At 51.1% G+C, this 21,010-nt stretch overlaps 2 long non-coding RNA genes across 9 annotated transcripts; one reads left to right on the forward strand and one right to left on the reverse strand.

Moving 5' to 3' along the window:
* Positions 1-231: 231 nt before the first annotated feature.
* LOC131492608 (uncharacterized) lies at positions 232-8,094 on the reverse strand. Of its 3 annotated transcripts, none has more exons than XR_009252164.1 (6): positions 6,270-8,091; positions 5,986-6,076; positions 5,311-5,504; positions 3,742-5,039; positions 1,543-3,654; positions 232-1,286 (listed from the first exon to the last, which is right to left on the reverse strand). It is a non-coding gene; the product is annotated as an uncharacterized LOC131492608 (long non-coding RNA). The 3 variants fall into 3 exon arrangements; XR_009252163.1 differs by having other exon boundaries at positions 233-1,286; positions 1,543-1,853; positions 2,092-5,039; positions 6,270-8,084; XR_009252162.1 differs by having other exon boundaries at positions 1,543-5,039; positions 6,270-8,094.
* Positions 8,095-11,103: 3,009 nt separating this feature from the next.
* Positions 11,104-20,619, forward strand: LOC131492610 (uncharacterized). Of its 6 annotated transcripts, none has more exons than XR_009252170.1 (3): positions 11,104-11,712; positions 14,388-14,638; positions 14,883-20,619. It is a non-coding gene; the product is annotated as an uncharacterized LOC131492610 (long non-coding RNA). The 6 variants fall into 6 exon arrangements; XR_009252166.1 differs by lacking the exon at positions 11,104-11,712 and adding an exon at positions 12,354-13,423; XR_009252168.1 differs by lacking the exon at positions 11,104-11,712 and adding an exon at positions 13,448-14,189.
* Positions 20,620-21,010: the final 391 nt, after the last annotated feature.

A 21,010-nucleotide genomic window follows, 5' to 3' on the forward strand; every position in this document is an offset into this window, starting at 1 on the left:
TAAATTTATTTTTGGGACAGAGAGAGACAGAGCATGAACGGGGGAGGGGCAGAGAGAGAGGGAGACACAGAATCGGAAACAGGCTCCAGGCTCTGAGCCATCAGCCCAGAGCCCGACGCGGGGCTCGAACTCACGGACCGCGAGATCGTGACCTGGCTGGAGTCGGACGCTTAACCGACTGCGCCACCCAGGCGCCCCACGTATTTTATTCTTATTTAATAAACAAGTGAATAGAGCTGGATGTGTGCCAGGTACCTTTCTAAGACTCTTAAATGTATTAACCTGCTGAAACCTCACACCATTCTGTGATGTGGGCACTTTCATATTCTCATTCTACAGCTGAGAAAACGAAGGCACAGAAAGCTTAGGCAACTTGCCCAAGGTGACACAGCTGTGAGCAGCAAAACTGGGATTCTTCTCCAGGCAGCCTGTCTCCAGAGTCCGTGCTCTCCATTGCTCGGTTAAGGTGCCTCCACCTTCTCCTACTCAAGGTAGATCCTCTCTGGTCTGCATACCCTTTTCCAGCCTGGCCAGGCCCCCACCACCCGTGTTAGTGTCCAAGTCGGACAGTCAGGCCAAAGGAGCATCTTTATGAAGAAAGTGGCCGGGCGCCTGGGTGTCTCAGTGGACTGTCTGACTCTTGATTTCAGCTCAGGTTGTGATCTCACGGTCATGAGATTGAGCCCTGCATCGGGCTCTGAGCTGAGTGTAGAGCCTGCTTGGGATTCTCTCTCTCCCTGTCTCTCTCTCTCCATCTGCCTCTCTATCTCTCTCAAAATAAACAAACATTAAAAAAGATAGAGAGAGGGAGAATGGCTCCAGCCTCGAAGCCTCGGATGGTCAGTGTCCATGACGACAAGGAATAAAAGATGTGAGGATCCCACTCCCTTAAAAAATAACCACAGAATCATTTTTCTCATCTCACCAAGCACACATTTACATTAAGGTCCTTGAAAATGTTTTTGCCTCCTTGGTTTGTCCCTGGTCTTCTCCTCCTCTTAGACTTAACCTCCTCAGCCAACCGCTCCCCCATCACACACACGTCATCGGCATCTCCATAAAGGGAGTTGTCCATGCTGGGCCAGCCTGTTGACCTCTCTGGACCCCAGATTTTCATCTGCAAATTCAGGGGTTTGCATTGAAGTTCTCCGATTAAGGTGCCACCTGGCATTTGCAGTTTGTAAGTTATGTCCGCGTCCATCACATCATTTTATCCTCAACGACCCCAGACAATGGATGCAAAGGTATGCTGTCCTCAGTTTCCCAGGGAGGGCACTGACGGTTCTCTGCAACAGAGAGAGAAACCCAGATATCCCAGTGAGAAGCCTATAACTCCTTCCTCTTCATCCCCAACAGATCTAAGGGTCCTTTCAAGCTCACGGTCTGTGCTTGTATGCCTGCCTCGCGGGGCCCTGTCCCCATCGGGGCGTGCTGTCTGTACGTTGGAGCCAGCTGCTGCAGAATGCTGGCCACCTGGGACATTCGAGAGTCTCGCGTGCTACCTGAAGAATGCAGTGATGAAGTGTTCCCTTTAATCCTCACCTTCGTGGGTCTGGCACATCAGAGCCAGTCACTGAGAGCACGGAATCTGGTCCGGGTTTTCTGCAAGCCGCATCTGGCTGGCCTTTCCCCAGCCTGTTCCTTCCCTCCACAGCTGGTCGCCTGCCTGCCCAGGCGGGCACGTGGGGGCGGGCAGTGGGGGTGCCGAAGAATTTTCTGGATTCTGCATCGGCTCACCCTCTGGCTTCCATTTGTCTCTTTAGACAGATCTGACATGGTATTTGCATGCGTGTCGTGCCATGGGTCTCAAACTTCCTTCCAGAAGATCCTTGCCTACATAGCAGTGTTGTTGGCTGGAGGGAGGGGTGGGGAAGCTGGTATGATTCAGGGTGCATAGAAACCAGGTAAGCACAAAGGTTTATAACTCACACAGAGCTTGGGGCCAAAATGTGTACCCTGAGTAGCGTAAAGATGTACCCCACCTGCCTGAAACAGTCCTGACTGACACCTGCTCCCAGTTGTCATTTTTAATAGCAGCCTCTTTCACCCGATCAAATGTTTCCTGGTTTGCACAATAAATTATATGCATACCCTGTCTATGATGTGACATCGAGGGCTGCCAAGTTATAGAATCTCCAAGCCAAAAGGCACGCTGAAGAGCTGTAGACTCAGGGACCCATCCAGGGCTCAGAATCCCCTTCTGAAACATCGTGACAGAATTAAAGCACTATTGAGCAGTCCGTTCAGACCCACAGCTTCATAAAGGTTTTCAAGTCACTTCATAGGTGTCTGTTGTGTCTCCAAAGCTCACAGCACGGGAAGACCTCATCAACGTGGTCGGAAAGAAAGGTGCCCGAATAACTCGGTCACGGATGAGGCAGGGACATTGGTAGAGAGAAGGAAGGCACCAGAATTTCTGAGTGCTCGTTGTGTGCCTTCCACCGTGCCAAGAGGTTTGCCCTCCGGTATATGCATGTGGGAAGCGATGCTGAGAAAGACACGTAGGAAGGCTAAGTAAACCACCCCGGATCCCAAGAGCTAGCATCGGCCGGGCTGGGACTCGAACCCCAGCACGTTGCCCCTGTTAGAGCCTGTGGCCGCCCTGTTGTGTCCTCCCCCCCATCTCCTTTCTGCTCTGGTGCTCAAAGTGGCAAGAAAAAAGCGTGTGGCTGGCCCTCACCTCTTATGCCAGGCGGCCTGGCAATTCCCAAAGAACACACTCTTCAAAGAGGGGCTGAAGGGGCCCCTGGGCGGCTCAGTCAGTTAAGCGTCTGACTTAAGCTCGGGTCATGATCTCGCAGTTCGTGAGTTCGAGCCCCGCGTCGGGCTCTGTGTTGACAGCTCAGAGCCAGATTCCGTGTCTCCCTCTCTCTCTGCCCCTCCCCTGCTCACGCTCTGTCTCTGTCTCTCTCTCTCTCTCAAAAGTAAACGTTAAGAAACAAAAAACACACAAAAAAAGAGAGAGAGACTGAAGAAATTCTGTTACAATCTACCCCCAGCTTACAAGTAAGTGTTCCCTTTCATCGCGGTGACAAAACAGTACTTAAGGGACCTGGTCCCCAGTGGTGAACGTGGTTACCCCGTGGTCTTAGCGTTCTCTTTCCTTCTGAGGAAAAGGCAGGGGTTGAGAGAAAGGAGGCCATTTCGAGCTGCTCCTTGGCCCTAGGGCGTCACTGCCGTGGCCCCATTTCCTGCTTGAGCTATCACTTCAGACCAGCTGTCTTCTTCTGGAAGATACTCGAGGGGCCCTCAGGAGCTCCCGGGACTGGCGGGAGGGAGCCCCAAAAGGCCCGGGTCAAATGACGAAGCATTTCTCGCGCCCTGTGTCCCGGGAGGTGCTTGCAGCCGGGGCAGGTGCGAGGCCAAAGCACCCTCGGGCCGCCTGCTGCAGCCACAGATGATGGGAGACCGACATCCCCCCCGGAAATAATGTCTGAGGGAACAGGAGGGGATTCGAGAGCGAACCAGCGCTCTTAACAGACATGGGTGCACCGCCCATTGTGCGCTCGGGCCCCACACCGAGTCCACAAACAATGCAGCGTGCCTCCCCCACGGTGTTGAGCAAGACACGTTTGCTTCCGGCCATGACCGAGCAGACCCCCTGCGGACCCTGCGTGTCTTATCTCCCGGTCCTGTGCACGGAGGCGGTGCGGCCTGGTGGGAAAGGGCGGAGCGCTCAGCGACCTTGGTCATGCACTTTAGCCCCACCTGGGTATCGGGTGCCACGTCCCAAAGTCAGACCTTGTAGCAGTATATGGCGAAGACGTCTCGCGTCGTGTTGTAATGATTCGATGTGTGGCTATCACCTGAAACCCAGTATTTTCACGGAGTTTTGCGGCTTACGGCAGGCTAGGTAAAAATAGGGAGTCAGGTTTTTTTCAGAAGTAAGCAAGTAACAGGAGAGGTGGAACTGTGGCAAAGGCTGATTCAGAGAAGTGACATTTTCAAGCCTGAGATAATGCGAGTGGAAATGAAAATGCGTGTGGTCCGTAGAGAGAGAAGAGGTTCTAATCACCCCTCAGTGGTGTTTCCTCCCTCGTGCACCCAAACCATGACAAATTAGGCACCCGTCTCTTTTTTTTAATGTTTACTTATTTATTTTTGAGGGACAGACAGAGAGAGAGAGAGAGAGAGAGAGAGAGAAAACACACGCGGGGGAAGGGCAAGAGAGGAGACATAGAATCCAAAGCAGGCTCCAGGCTCTGAGCTGCCAGCACAGAGCCCAACACAGGGCTTGAACCCGCAAACCGTGAAATGATAACCTGAGCCTAAGTCAGACACTTAACCGACGGAGCCTCCCAGGAGCCCCCAGGCACCTGTCTTCTAACTCACACTGCTCCGACGGCACATCGCTTTGCATGTGATGCCGTGGGGAGCCTGGCAAAGGGTGAGACCTAGTGCCTGATCTGAAGAGAGGATAACTGAGGGGGGAAGAGAAAAGACGAGCACAGAAAATAACTGTAAAATGGGATAAGCCCCAAAGAAGAGGGACAAAGTCCCCATAGCAGGTGCTCAAAGGATGGATAAGTCAGGCCAGCTTGGGGGTGGGGGGGGTGGAGGGGTCAAGAAAGACTTCATGGAGATTTGAGACGCCGTTTCAGAAAAGCCAGAGAGACACGGCAGAATTTCAATGACAGAGAGGAAGGGACGGGGGAGGGGGACACGGGAGAGACATTCCAGAGAAGGACAAACACTTGAGCAATGGCAGAGGGACCAGGAAGTGGTGTGAGGGTAGAAAGTCCCTTCTGTGTGGCCGAGAAGTCGAATGGAAGTCTGGCAGAGCATCAGACGAGGCTAGGGTACAAGCAGCCTTGAAGAGCAGACTAGAGATATTCTGCTTCATGGGGCGGGAACGGGGGGCGGAGGGGTTGGGGGGGGGGCGCCGGGTCTGCGCTGGAAGAGACGGAGCCTGGAAATGGGCCACGGGCACAGGTTCCTGCCACCCCATCCCCGGTTACTGTGATGGCCTCGGAGAAGTGTGACCGAAGTGTGGGTTGGAGGGGTCAACGTGATGGCTTTGCAGACAGACTCTCTGGGACCTGGGAAGTGATGAAGGGGAGACATGAATGGGGAAAATCCAAGGACCCCTGGACCACCAGACCCCCTCCCGTCCCTCTGGTGCACATTAGTAACACATTAATTCCATTATATTGTATATTACAATACAATTCTGCTACATCGTATTTCATTTTACTGTAACAAATATTGCAGTCTACAATTACATTGATACATTCTAGAACTACATTATCTCTGTGCATATACGCGTATGTATAGTGGGTAAAGCAAGTCATATAATACGGTATACATTACATAGAATGGACCATGGCCGTTTGGTACATTTCGTCTTGAGTTTTCGCTCGGCTTACACCTGCCTGTATACATCCACAGATACCGAGTCACCCGGTTTCCCTTCCAAAATAAGGATCATCCCCTTGGTCTTCTGTTCCGTTCACTTCCCCCGGGTCTTTTCTTCTCTCTTCTTCTCTTGAGGCTTCTCGGGGCCCCTAAGGCATTTTTATTTGTATTATGTCGCTTATAAATGTTTGGCTTGGCCGACAACACCAGGGTATGTGTATGACACATGCACACAGATACAGATACAGAGATACAGACAGAGAATCTATAGATATATATATCTATATATCTATAGAAAATGTGTGTTGTAAAAATAAATTATACTTTATAAATTATATACTTATATTTTTAACATATATGTTGTTTTTTATTTGAGAGAGAGTGTGTGTGCACACGTGAGCAAGGTAGAGGGACAGAGAGAGAGAGAGAATGTTAAACAGGCTCCATGCCCAACACAGAGCCTGAGCAGGGCTTGATCCACCCCCCGCACCCGCCCCCCCCCCCCCCCCCGGGATCACGATCCGAGCCGATATCAAGCCTCGGATGCTCAACCGACTGAGCCACCCAGGCGCCCTATGTTTAACATACATAGTTGAAACAAACTTTGCAGATGTGACTAAAGTGCCAGACCTTGAGAAGGGAAGATGATCCTGGATCATTCGGGTGGGCCCAACCCAGCCTCACGAATCCTTAGAAGTGGAGAGCCACTCTTTTTTTCCAGCTGGGGTCAGAGAGAGACAGACCGACAACAACAGAGGGTCGTGAAGATGTGACGCTTGGAGAGGCTTTGGGGATGGAGAGGCTTTGGGGCAGCCTCCACGTTGGAGAAGGCAAGGGAGCCAAATCTCCGCCAGGTCCCCCGGAAGGAACTCAGCCAGAAGACACTCAAAAACTATGTCGCCTGCCTCACCTACCTCATCCACGCCCTAGCTGCGTGGCTCACGGCCTGAGAAAGTTACTGCGACTCTCTGACTCTCGTTGGCCTCCACGGAAATGGGGGTGATGCCTTGTCACGGAAGGTCAGGGGGCTCACTCAGGTGTCAGATCGATCACCCCTTGCTTCTCGCGCGCAGGCCAGTGGGTAGGAAGTGTCGGTGTTTCTGCCAGAGCAGAATGCATAACTTTACCACACCATGTCCCTTTTCTGCTCAGCACCTTCCAGAAGCTCCCCTTCTTACTCACAGGGAGCCTACAGACTTCCCCTGTTCTCAAGGCCCTCGTGACACTATCTGGCCCCATTTCCTCTCTGACCGTGTCACCCTCTACTCTCCCCGCCGCTGACTTTGCTCCAGTCACTCCGGCCGCCTTGCTGTTGCGGGGGCACAACAGGCAGCTTCCAGCCTTGGGCATTTGCACCTGCTGTTTGCCTAAAATCCTCATCGTTAGTATCGACATGGATTTCTCCCATAACCCCTTCAGGTCTTCACCGCAAATATTACCTTCCTTTTGAACCTTCCCTGAGAACCCAACTTACAACTGCAGCACCCCCAACCCAGCGCCCCTCACACCCTCTTCTGGGCTCCTCCGAGGTAATCGGGCCTTCTAACACGACACAAATTTTATCTGTTCTGTTTGCTCGGTTTTCTCCGTTGGAACGTAAGCTCCCATGAGGGCTCCTTTTAGAGGAGGCAATAGGTGATCCATCAATACGTTTGAATGAATAAACAGCTATCTAATCAGGAAATAACTATCAGCATCATCTCCCACTAAAGACCTCTCCTTTCGGTTACAAATGGAAAAGGAAGCCAGAAGGATGGTAATCAACTTGCCCTTGAATGAGGAAGCCGCAGCTAAGAGCGAGTCCTTGACTGATCTCGCTGAGCCCAGCCCTCCCAAGGGAGGTGTGGAAATGTGGTCCAGGGTCTCCGGCCCCGGCCCTGGTGTCCCAGACAGAGAGAGCTGGCCTTCCCATTTCCCCGTCCTTCCTGGTTTCGGCCTCTAAAAACCGGAAGGACATTTCGTCTCAGGTTTTCAGCACTGGCAGGCCCAGGACGGAGCAGGAAGTGTGGAGGCGTGCGAAAATGGAGAGAGAAGAAGAATTAAGCTCACTGCATGTAGAGGGCTATAAGACTTCCTCTGTAGCCGGTCACAGCACACGGGGCTCCACGTATCTTCACTGCGCGCAGCGAACGCGATTGTTGGCCCGCATTCCACAGTACATTCTGTGCCCAGCAGAAGACGGATGGGCTGAGACTCGCGCCCGAGTGAGCTCACACTCCGCGGTGGTGGACCATTGGAAAGACGAACTCAGCTCATCTTCTCCCTCCGCAGTGTCCATGCTGAGCGGACGGGAGATTGAAGAAGGTCCCCAGGCGTGTCCCGATCTCCGAGGAACTGTGTGCAGGGTTCATGGCAAGCTTTCGAATCGGGCCAACAGAGACCTCTTGGGCCAACGGACACTTCCTTAAGGAAGGAGTGTATTTACATCATTCCCCAGCACTTAGCCAGTGCCCGCTCCCCTCAACAAATCCTTGTTCCCTAAAATAACCACACAGCCTCAGAGCCTCCGTAAAATGGGATCATAAAGCCCGCCTCATGAAGCCGGGCGATGAGGATATGCTGTCAAGCCTCTAAGGTCTTACCCAGTGCCTGGCACGTGATAAGCATCCGTGTAAATGAACTGTCCCTTTGGTCACCGGAGGTGATGTGATGGTGGAGGAGGTCTAGTTAGCTCTGGATACATTCTAGCCCGTCCTTAAATCCCTAGTTGTCCAATCCAGAAATTTGGACTAAGCATGGGCTTGAGCTGGACATCAGGGTGACCCACTTCTCTTAGAAAAGCCTTGTTCTGGGGCGTCCGGGTGTCTCAGTCGGCTGAGCGTCCAACTTTGGCTCGGGTCATGATCTCGCGGTCCGTGGGTTCGAGCCCCGCGTCGGGCTCTGTGCTGACGGCTCAGAGCCTGGAGCCTGTTTCGGATTCTGTGTCTCCCTCTTTCTCTGACCCTTCCCCCGTTCATGCTCTGTCTCTCTCTGTCTCAAAAATAAATAAACGTTAAAAAAAATTTTTTTTTAAAAAGAAAAGCCTTGTTCAACTGGAGCCAAGGCTCTGGAAGGGGAAGGATGCGTTTCTGTATCCCAGGCCTCCAGGGCGCCTGGTGGCAGAGGTGACACAGCAGGAGTGCACACGGCCCAGCCTGGTTCAAGGTCCCTCCCTCCCTGCGGCCAGGCACGGCCCCCGGAAGGGCACCAGGTTCCATTGTACCTGACAAATGGATGTATCAGAGCAAAGGCAGGCAATTGGAACATTTTCCCAGCCTTCCCTCTGTTAGGTTTTCAAAGCTGAAAACGAATAAAAATTAAAAAAGAAATGCTAAATGTCCCTCCCCTTAACTACACATCCGCATATGAGACCCAGCTAAACTACCCTTGAAGCGCACCTGCCCATCTCCTCAGCAGGTCCAAGGACCACCTGCCGATGTGCGGGGCTTCAGTAAAGACCTAAGACCTTTCTAGAAGCGAGATACTCTAGGATCCCCCGAAAGCTTGGGAGGTTCAGCTCGGAATCTGCTTGGCTAAGAGGGGTGGGTCTCACACCCGCAAGCTGAACCGTCCCTTTTTGGAAAAGCGCGCTCTTTCTCACACTTCTCACTACGATAATAACACAAAGGAGACCTCTTCCAGAAATAAAAGCAAAGGGGCTTGCTTAGCACCAACGATGCTTGCAACAGAGGTCTGTGAAAATAAGATCTGAATCAGATAGGCAGCCATGGGTGCGATAATCATTTCAGAAGTGCTTACTGACAGAGGTGGGCTTTCTTCCGCAATCGCAGGGGGAATTGGGGGATGTCTCTCAAAGAAACAGAAAACGTAATGACTCGGGGCCCCTGGGTGGCGCAGTCGGTTAAGCGTCCGACTTCAGCCAGGTCACGATCTCGCGGTCCGTGAGTTCGAGCCCCGCGTCAGGCTCTGGGCTGATGGCTCGGAGCCTGGAGCCTGTTTCCGATTCTGTGTCTCCCTCTCTCTCTGCCCCTCCCCCGTTCATGCTCTGTCTCTCTCTGTCCCAAAAATAAATTAAAAAAATGTTGAAAAAAAAATTTAAAAAAAAAAAAAAAAAAAAAGAAAACGTAATGACTCAAATGATTTCAAGTTATTGTCGCCACCACTGGGTTTAGTCAGGCGTGTCGCCTTTTTCTTAGTGTAGACACTCAGCTTTAAATTAACCACTCTGGGGGCGCCTGGGTGGCGCAGTCGGTTAAGCGTCCGACTTCAGTCGGGTCACGATCTCGCGGTCCGTGAGTTCGAGCCCCGCGTCGGGCTCTGGGCCGATGGCTCGGAGCCTGGAGCCTGTTTCCGATTCTGTGTCTCCCTCTCTCTCTGCCCCTCCCCCGTTCATGCTCTGTCTCTCTCTGTCCCAAAAATAAATTAAAAAAAAAATAATTAAAAAAAAAAATAAAATAAAATAAATTAACCACTCTGATAAACAGCAGCGACTTGGTTACGAATGGTAGTGAGCCCTCTTGATTTTTTTTTTTTTTTTTTTTTTTTTGGAAATGTGTTGGAGCGGACTCCTGAGTTCCGCTCCTTTAAGTCAGCAGCTGTGCCCCACTGTCCTTCTGCGAAGCCCCCAGAGCTGTGGGGGAAGAGAGACGTTCCGGGAATGGCTTGAGGCACCAGGGTACAATCTTCCCACAAGGCAGGCAGCTGAGGACCTACTACGTGTTGCTCCAGATATGTTGCTCTGGTGATGGGGTGAATGAGGAATAGAGTCCGGAAGACGCGTGTCAGAGGGCTCTACCCAAGCAGATACAAGCACTGAAATAGGATAAGCGTGGTAAGCAAAGCAGGGGGAGTGTGCACCCACTTCCTGGAGGTGACAGTCAGCCCACATCTTTAAAGACGACTAGGAATCTGCCAGAGAAATGACGGAACAGCAGGCCAGATCCACATCTGGGACTTCGCTTTATTAAGAAAAACCGCTTCGGGGCGGCGGGGGCGGGTGTGGGGGGCGCCCGGGGGGCTCAGTCGGTTGAGCCTCCCACTGTCGACCTCAGCTCAGGTCAGGATCTCCCGGTTCGTGGGACGGAGACCCACATCAGGCTCCGCATTGGGCCTGCAGCCTCTCTCCCCCTCTCTCTCTTCCCCTCCCCTGCTTGCCCTCTCTCTCTCTCTCTCTCTCTCAAAAAAAAAATTAATAATAATAATTAATTAACTAGGTTTTTAAAACTTAAAAAAAAAAGCTGCCCGAGCCACACAGGAGGACCCACAGTTGCCTTCGAAAGGGTACAGCGCACCCCTCGTTCAGAGGTCTTTCAGTGATCCTTCTAGAGCAAGAGATAATTTTTCTCGGTTGTCTCTTACGTAAGCCTTCCGGTCAGCTACATCTGAGGCCATCGGTGGTACAGTGGGAGTCACAGAAAGGACGTGTGAACACCGCAGGAACTGTGGTCTACACAAGTTGACTCCAACCTTGCCCCCTACCTTAGGTTTGAAATTGAGAAACCCAGAGACGGCCACAGCCCTAGGCCTCTGTGTGCAAAAAATGGGAACTGTCACTCACCGGGTCCCTCCCCCTGTGTGTAACCAGAATCATCGGCCTCTATAGATTTGGGAACCAAAGCGGCTTGACCATTGTGCTCGTAAGCCATCTGCATTGGTCCAGAGGAGACCCAGTGAGCAACAATTCAATTTAGAGTTCACTGAACCCTCTGGTTTGGGAAGGAAATTGCTGGTAATCAATTGCAGCAAGCACACAGGCTCAGGGCCAGGAAGAGAAAAATCACTTTAATGGGCAAAGCAGATGTTGCTAAATTCATTGCAAAAGTGAGATGGGCATAGAGCCAGGCCTTGCATGAGAGATGCTGATCTGTTCTTCCGAATGAAGAAAACAGAGACACTTCAAAAGGGGGGGTTCTACAAGGGAAGCCAGAGGTCTGTGTCCCCGTTAGATTGAATAAAAGAGAATGCACTGGGGTGCTCAGGTCTCCCGTACGATTACGGGACTTCGAACTGTTAACATCTCGTAAGGACTTTAAGCAAATCCAGAATACCGGCTCAAAAACTGCCTGGGCGGTCTTTATTCTGTTCCAGGGCGACCACGTGCGTGGCGTGGAAAACTAGCACTTTAGCATCACCCCCGTTTCTTCCATCGAAGAGTTGGCTCCACCATCGAGAGACGGTATATGGCATGGGGCAAAGCTCTTAATCTCCCTCAGTCTCAGTTTTATCCGCTGTGAAATGGGCCTAATCTCGCTTACCACGAGAGCAGCTGTGCGGATTCGAGATAACGTCTGTAAAGAACAGTGGGGAAGCAACGTAAGCAACGGCGTGTTTTCCCAACCACGACGAGACCGGTGCCACGGGGACGTGGGACAGCGGGCTCCTGATGGCATGGTGAGGTAGGGGGAGGCCGAGTTTCAGGTGAGGAATGAACCGGCTTAGCCACCGCCTCTCAGCGATGGATTACATCGCGGGCCAAGTGTTTCCGTGTATGTTTAGGCGGCTAAAATATTTGTCAAGCATGTACGCGTTTAGAGAGAGCAACCTCAGGGCCCAGGAAGGGCACCTAGTGCACTCGGGATGTTCATATGAAGTAGCTCCCGATGCAAGCCCTCAAGAGAAACGGTGGGGTCCGATTCCCCAACTCTGAGACGTTCCTTCCTTATCTAATTCCTACCCGTCCTTCCAGGGTCTTTGAAGGCGAGCCAGAGCCCCTCTCCGGAGCATCATCCCAGAAACCCGTGGACCGCAACATTTCTACTTATTCAGACACTCTCCCAGTTTTTGTCACCTGCCCTAAATCCTTCGTGGAACAAGATAGGTTTCATGTTAAACATGTTCGTGGAAACCTTGAAATGCAACCTGCTCGATTCTTTGGCCCTGTCCTAGCAAATTGCCCTCCGTTGCTCTTTGCCTTGATCGCGTGGGTCTCTCCCGAATAGTGTGTAACTTCCTGAGGTTCGGAGATGGATCCTGAACCGGTTAAAATCTCCAAACCGGAAGGCAGAGGATGCCACTACTCACCTCACTCTGTGACCTTGAGCCGTTTCTCAGCCTTTGCGAGCCTGGGTTTCCTTGTGTGTGAGTTACAGTGCCTTCCCCCTCAGTCCCGTGCGAGGACTCACAAGATCAGTCCTGCCAAGTGCTTAGCGCTACCGTGTCGGTGGACTGGGAGCCATGACTGTCCTAAAACGTCTTCAGCCGGAACGCCAACCCGCACGCACGTCCCCCGACGTCTCCAAACCTCAGGTTGTCCCCATAAAGCGGCCACTCTTCCGAAAGCCGCGCCCTGCTAACAGCGTGTTTGCAAGTGGCCGTCGGCTTTCGAACGTTCCCGAGAAGTTAGCAAAGGCGCTGAGGGACTTTGGCGGCGAATTTCTGGGGGCTGGTGCGGGGAGGATGTTTACCAGAGCACAAAGGCCAGGTCCTGAGCAGAGAACATTTTGGCCCAGATAGATCCCGGAGAAGGCATTTTTTTGCCAAGCGCAGTCTCCATTCCCAGGTCCTGAAGTCAGCGTTAGAAGCTAAACAAACCTTCCCGGGTTCACATGTGTTTACTTTTGGCAAAATGCAACTTCCCGTTTGAGAGGAAAAGGGCAGTAAAGCTTCCTATAGCCTCCTCGGACATAAGGTCTCTCCTCAAAACAACTGATACGTTAAGCGTAAATGAATCAACCGTACACACTGAGAATCTCCCGTCCCCTCAAAACGTTCACGTTTGAAATGGGGAACACGCTCGACAAAACCAAAACAAATATTTTTTCAACTGCTGGCCCATGAGGATTGTTTAGGCCATTTCTTCTTCTGAGAGCAAGAAAAAGAGACCTCAGGAGGGAGCCAAGTTACATGTGCTGTGTCAGAGAAGTCACTCCAACACGCTTGGGGGTTGAGATTTCTCTTACACAGAAAGTCAGAAAGTTTAAGTTCCCACAGCCACTCAAACCACATTCCCCAGCCTGAATACAGAACAACTCAGTCTTTCATTATATGACTCTGTCCCCAGCCACAGCCCGTAGAGCCCCGAATTCCCTTGGATGGTCCCATGCCCTGCACTTGGGGTTCGAAAACTGACTGACTGCTCTTCACAAATCTACCATCACCTTTTACAAGGACCCTAGAGAACTTCTCCTGCGTATGTGAGCGGGGGAGGGGGGGGGTGGCTTTCTGCGATTTTTATAGCATCTAGCGAAGTTAGCATAGACTTTGAGCTTGTTTATAAGCCAAGAGCTCTCTACATGTCTTGGGTCTTTTTGTCATGAAATATTAAATTTGTGGGGGCGCCTGGGTGGCTCAGTCGGTTGAGCGTCCAACTTGGGCTCAGGTCATGATCTCAACGTTCGTGGGTTCGAGCCCCGAGTCCAGCTCTGTGCTGACAGCTCGGAGACGGGAGCCTGCTTCGGATTCTGCGTCTCCCTCTCTCTCTGTCCCTCCCCCTCTTGCTCTCTCTCTCTCTCTCTCTCTCTCTCTCAAAAATAAACATTAAAAAATATTTTTATTATTAAATTTGTAAAGGATCTTAAATCATCTGGTCAACCGCCCCCTGTCCACCCATATGCAGACACATAATAATAGATACGAAAAACAGAGGTCTGGAGAAGTCTCCTCCCTAGGTTCCAAGCTTCTTGCTCCTCTGGGCAAGAACCATTGAACTTATCCTTGTGTTCTCCAACACGGAACCACGAACACAGTAAGGGCTCAGGAAGAAAGTGTCAAATGAGCAAGTCAGAGAGCTGTGCTAAGTCTACAGAATCAGGAAGAGAACACGGGCATCCTGACTCTGGTCCTCCGTGCTCCCCACACCCCTACCTCTTGTGTAAGCTCCTTGAGGGCTGCAGAGGAAATGACTTACAGTTCTTTTTGACCGGCCTTTCCCAAGCACCGAACTTTGCAAGCACTCGGTAAGAATATTTTGAATGAGTAAAGGAAGTACTGACTGATTCAGCAGAGGAAAGCAATTATGTGGCTGAGGTAGCTACAGAGGGTCCCCCTGGCTTGCAATGGTTCGACTGAGGATTTTTGGACTTTATGGGTGATGTGAACACAAGACACATCCACTAGACGCGGCACTTTCAGTTTTGAACTTGAATCTTTTCCAGAGCTGGCCGGACAATATGCAGCGTGGTCCTCTCCCGCGGTGGGGCCGCAGCCTCCAGGCAGCCCGCCGTCCCGAGGGTCCACGACCGACACGCTGACGACCATCCCGCACCCGCACGGCCATCCCGGTTCTCACCGCAGCACAGCTCTCCGTCAGTCACATGAGGCCGTCGGCACAGTGTTATCCGACGGGCTCTGTGTTACGTGGGTCTGTGCACCTGCCGGCTAACGGAAGTGTGCTGAGCGCGGACGGGTAAGGTCGGCTTGGCTGAGCTGTGAGGTGCCGTGGGTCAGGTGTATTAATGCATTTTCAACTTCTAGTATTTTCAACTTTCAGTGGGTTTATCAGGAGGTAGCCCCCTCGTAAGTCAACGAAGATCTGTATGTATCATTATTTTCTTTTCTCTTATTTTCTTTTCTCTTATTTCACTTCACTTCATCTCCTTTTCTTTTTATATTATTTTCTCACACTTTATTTTCTTTCGTTTTATTTTCAGTAAGCTTTGCGCCCAGTGTGGGGCTTGAGCTCACAGCCCCGAGATCAAGAGTCCCTTGTTCTTCTGGTGGAGCCGGCCGGCACCCCTGTAAATCCCATTCTTGAGTGATTTCAGTATTCTCCTGCCTGGAAAGGGAAATTCTTTCCTCCTCTAGGACGCTGGATTTAAGAAGTGAATATGTGCATACTCCACACACTCCTTCGACCCTAGGGTCTGACCTGACACTTATAAAACGAGACGGCAGTTATGACGGGAGATATCACCACCCCCCCCACACACACACAATGCTGCCGGTTCTCTTCCTACCAACCAAGGCTAACCAAACCCATCAGTGACTTAAACCTCGGGTGACAATGGCTGTAACCTACCTCCCCGTCTCATCCACACGCTCCCTACTGAAGGGGACCTCTCCTAGCTTTTGGACTCAGCGAGATCTTTCGTTACTTTCACTACATCACGCTCAGGGGCATGCCGTGGTCTCTGTGTGGCATATGCTTCGCTATCGCTGTGATCACCGTGACCACCCCCACCACGACAGCCACCAACCCCCACCACCGTGTCCATTCCAAACCAACATCACCAGCACGAACAGCCCTGCCCCTCTGCCACCTTTACCACCCAGTGACCATCATCTCGCCACGATTCTCTCAAACTGGGGGAGAAAAAGTCGTCCTCCCCCGCCTTGGAGCCAGCTCAAATGGAACCCCCTACACGCCTCCGGAGTTTGGAGCAAAGCCCCTCTCTGAGCTCCTACAGTTGCTCGTTCTCAACCATGGAGCTGGAGTAGGGTTTCCAGTAGCTCGTGTCCTCTGCCGGACCCTGAATCCCTGACTGAAAGGAAATATTTAGAGTCTGAACACAGGTCACAGAGCAATAAGGGTCAAGAGGAAGGAAATGTGTGAGGACCGGTGACCCAGAGAGCAGAGTGGGGGTGTATCTGCCCAAGCAAAGACCAGAGGGCTTCAAGAGTTACTGACTTTGCCCCTCAGCAGAGCCTTAGTGTGACTGCTTTTATGGCCTGCCTCTCCCACCTGTCCAGGTTTCTCACTTTCGTTCAACTATTCATTTAACAAAATCATAAGTCACCTGTCCAGGGGCACCTGGCTGGTTCAGTTGATGGAGTGTGTGACTCTCGATCTCGGGCTTGTGGGGTTCGAGCCCCACTTTGGGTGTAGAGATTACTTACAAATTAAAAATCAATAAATAAAATATAGAAAAACGGAGCACCTGTGGGGTACCAAGATGCCAGGTATGCTGGGGAGATAACCAATGAGACCACTCTCACACAGGAGTAGGACAGTTTGGGGGCGGGATTGCACGGGAAGGGTGTTGTAGGGTCAAGGAAGCCTCCAAAAGGAAGTGAGGTTTAGACTGGGGTCCGACAGCCGGCTAAGGGCTGGCCAGGTAAGGAGAGACGAGTTCGTGATGTGGACACCGATCTCTTTAGTTTTTTGAACACACTGAGCTTATTACCATCCAGTCCCTGGAAATTTCCATTCCCGCTATCTGGAATGCTGTGCTTCCCCATCTTTACGTGGATGGCTTCTGTTCACTCAGGCTTTATCTCGGATGTCACCTTCACAGAGAAACCTGCCCTAACTACCCCACCCGAGGGATCCCCTTTCCAAACACTCTCTAGCATGGTGCTCCTCAAACATGAACGTGTGTAGGAATCATGGGGATGGTGACGGGGATCTGGTTAAAGTGCAGACTCTGATTCGGGCGTCTCCTGAGATTCTGCATCGTAACAAGCTCATTGTCAATGATACGCCAGCGATATGATGCTGCTGACCCAGGGGCCATGCTACGGGCAGCTCTAGCTGCAACATATCGTCCTGTCTGCTTTTAAGGGCTGCAAAAGCCCTTAACACTGCAAAATCTCCTTGTTCGTTAACTTTTTCTATTTATTTATTTTCTCCTACCCACTAGGCCTCTAGCCTAGCTAGACATCAGCCCTCCATGACAGACCAGCATAGGAAACCTTGAGTATCAGCCAATGTCATGAGTGTGGGTCAGCGTGAGCCAGGGGTCCACAGTTCCTGCCTCATTATTCCGCCCCCCAGCAGCCACCCTGAGCTCCTCTCAGTGCCGGGAACGCTCCGTCCTTTCCTGCTCTGTTTCCAGGGTAAGCCCTCGGTGTTTCCGGTCCCAGCTACCCTCTCACCTGAACCTTGCCCCAGTGGAATTCTTGTACTCTATACCATCGTTCCTTTAGTCTGTCTGGCTTCTACTAGGCCCCACGGGCAACAGCTCTTGAAATCGTTCTTGAACAAGCTTCTCTCTGGTGAGATCACGCGTCTCATTCTGCTGCTGCTCAATGAGCCTTTCAGTCGGGGGTGGGGCACACTTTCCATTTTCTCATTTTCCTTTTTTCTGGCCACCGTCTTCTTCCTCCCTGACCCCCGTGGGCACAGATCATCCCTTCCAAGCAGAGGAGCATCACCTCAAGGTCAAGTGCGGTGCTTGGACCGTAGAACTCCAGGGCACAGACAGGATCCCGGTCCCTGGAGACCGAAGGCTGAACCACAGAGGGAAGTCGGGCCCCACACAGGAAGAGCGATAACCTCCCAACGCAGGACACAGAGAGTGCACGCGGGGCCACACATGAGTGAGATGGGCTCAGAAAGTCCATTTCCTCACCCCACACGGCCCTCTGGCTTCTCCTCACCAACTATGCCTTCTTGGCCCCTTCTACGGCAGTTCTCCCCCTCGCCCTAACTGTTGACGTGATCTGCGTTTAGCCTTGTTTCCTTCCACCTTTATCCTGTCCTGCTCTTAGAAATCCCAGCCCTTCACAAGACCTTAAATAGTATCTCTACGCTGTCAGCTGCCTGATTTCGGTCTTTATTCCAGATAGGAAGGATCCGTCAACAACAGGATCGTGTAATCGACTATTGGGTTAATATCATCACCTAGATGTCTTACGCTTAACATATGCAAGACGTCGCAAGCTTAACATATTGCAGACCTGTCTGTCTCTGTCTGTCTGTCTGTTTCTCACTCACTCACTCGCACACATACAAACACATACATGTATTGACACACATCACCCCCGTTTAAATTTCGCTCCTCACCCAGTTTTCCAATTACCTACTTGCTCAGGGCCACAAAAAACCCTCAAACTATCTGATGCTCCTTCCTTGCTTCCCCTACGTCCAACCTGAATCCGTTAGAATACGCTTGGGAGGAGATGAACAGAACGTAACTTGCAATGATTTAACCACATGAGAGTCTGATTACGCTTCTCGCAAATGAAGGCCAAAGAGAGGTAGTCCGGGGTACGGCGGAGGCCCCAGAATGTTATCAGAGATCTGTCTCCTAACTTTCTGCTTCCCGACGGGCCACTGTCCTCACGCTCGCTGCCCCTTGTCCGCAAGACAGCTGCTGTACCCACACCAGTGTCTGCAGCCAGGGCAGGAAGGAGGGGAGTAGCAAAGGGAAAAAGATTACTTGACAGCTGAATATCCAGTAAAACCTCGGATTGCCAGTGACTTGTTCTGCGAATGTCCCGCAAGACAAGCAAACATTTCTAATAAATTGTAACTTTATAAACAAGCCGTGCCTTGCAATACGCGTCGTACGGGATGCCCAACGTCACAGGATCGGAGCTGAGCCAATGGTTTCTTGAAATTCGCCTTGGTAGACGGGTGCTTTAGATGACAAGCCTGTTTCTGGAACGAATCATGCTCGCAAACCAAGGTTTTACTGGACTTTCTCTTAAAGAGCTTTGCAAGACTCCCTGACCAGCAACTCCCTCTGATGTCTTGTTGACTAGAACCGTATCGCATGGCCTCGCTTAGTTGCAACAGAAGCTGGAAAATACAGATTATTCTTTTAATTAGGTACATTGTCACCCCCCAAAACATTTCTATTATAGACGTTATATAATTTACATTATGTACCATTAAATTAGTGAGGAGCAAGGGGAGAGTGGATATTGGGAAATCAGTCCGAAGTATCTGCCACAAAACCCCTCAACAAGTCATTATTCCTACCTCCCAAGATATCACAAATTCATCCCTTTGTCTGCACTGCCACCAGCACATGTCCCTCCTTTCTACAAGTCACTGCGATAGCTGCTTAAGTGACTTTGATTCTCTGATTGCAGGTCTCCGATTCTTTTCACACCACAGGCCGGAGTCATCCTTTAAAAGCGTGTATCACATCATGTAATTCTTCTGTTGACATAATTCTTGTGTTGCCCTCTTACCTGCCACTGCACGTAGACTACAACCCGGGCACCCATCCTAACCCACAGACCCTGTATGATTTCACCCCTACTTGCCGCCTCTCCGGTTTGTTTGCATTGCACTGTTTACTCATCCACCCGTGCATTCGTTCCCGGAAATGGATTCATCGAGCGCCTACTAGGTCGTAAGCACTGCTTTAGGCACTGGGGATAAAGTAGCAAACAAATGAGACAAAAGCGCCCTCCTTCGCGGAGCTCACACTCCAATGGAGGGAAACAAAATACCCAAAATAGGTGAGTGAGAGACTTAGGGTGTTGGGTGGTCATAGCCATTCACCCTACTCCAGCCTCACTAACTTCCTCCATCATTCTGACTCTTCTCACTGAGGGGCTCATCTGCCCCAAATATTCTTTCCTCAGCAGCCCCACTGCCCTTCACTTGCATCCTGTGGTATCGGCTTGAAGGTCGCTTCTCCAAAGAAGCTTTCTCGGAACATCTGTTCTAAAATGGGGCCACCTCGGTATTCTCCTTTGTGGCACTTACCACGCTTCGAAATTGGATGGATGGACAGATAATGCGTGAGTTCATACGTTTACTTGTCTCTCACACCGAAAATTCACTTCTGCAATTGCAGAGACCCTGTCAACTTGATTCCAGCCCCAGGGCTTAGAACATCCAGTGCCTGACACATGGAAAGCTTAATAAATATTTGTTGATGGATGAGTAAATCAGTGAGTGAGTGAAGCGGATGGGACAGGGTCCTTTGAAAAGTAATATGAGTAGACGATAAGCAGAGAGAGAGAGGGAAAAAGTCTTTCTTAAAGGGAATGAAGTGGGCAAAGACAGAGAGGCAGAAATCGGGTTGGTCTGCAGGGCAGTTGGCAATTTGGGACCAGAATCTCCAAGAGGAGGGGCGCCTGGGTGGCTCAGGTTGGTTGAGCATATGACTCTTTTGTTTTTGTTTTTGTTTTTGTAATGTTTATTTATTTTTGAGAGAGAGAGAGAGAGAGAGAGAGAGAAACAGAAAGACAAAGTGTGAGCAGGGGAGGCGCAAAGAGAGAGGGAGACACAGAATCCGAAGCAGGCTCCAGGCTCTGAGCTGTCCGCATGGAGCCTGACACGGGGCTCGAACTCACGGACCGCAAGATCATGACCTGAGCCGAAGTCGGATGCTCAACCGACTGAGCCACCCAGGCGCCCCAGCATATGACTCTTGATTTCGGCTCAGGTCATGATCCCAGGGTCATGCGGTCGAGCCCCACGTCAGGCTCCACGCTGAGCAAGGAGCCTCCCTCTGCCTCTCTCCTGTACTTTCTCTCTCTAAAATAAAAAATAATCATAATAATAAATATAAAAAAATTTTTAACGGAAAACAAGCACCCCTTCACAGACCAGCACCACATGTCCTTGGAACAACATGCACACCCAACCCAAAGTCACCACAACAAGCCACCTGGAAATCCAAAGGCAAGATAAGTCCACATGGAATTACCCCATGCTTGGCTTACAAATAGCTTCTTTCTTGCTACCAGCTTAATATATTTTTTTATTTTAATTAATTTTTTAATTTAATTATAAAAGTAATACATATGTATTCTAGAAAATTTGGAAGTCACAGAAAATGGAGTATCCGTCCTGTGAGCATGAAGACAGGCTTTCACCAACCAGGGAGCCCCTTCCTCGGGGCTCTGCACAGCGCACGGGAGGGGTGGCCGTGGCCGTGACTAAATCCATGACAACCGCTGGAAGAATGGCCCCCCAGTCCCAAAGAGTTCCTGCCGTGGGTGACACTGCAAATTGTTCTCTCCCCTGTACTCTTGGTTCCTCGCCAGTCAGAGAAGGAATTTTCTGATCAGTGGTTTTCGAAGTGTGTTCCCTAGAGTCTTGTGGAGTTTTCAGAAAGGCTGGTGGGGGAACGGGGAACGTCTCCAGACAGTG

This window comes from Neofelis nebulosa, chromosome 13 (genome assembly GCF_028018385.1).
Source record: "Neofelis nebulosa isolate mNeoNeb1 chromosome 13, mNeoNeb1.pri, whole genome shotgun sequence".
NCBI lineage: Eukaryota > Metazoa > Chordata > Mammalia > Carnivora > Felidae > Neofelis > Neofelis nebulosa.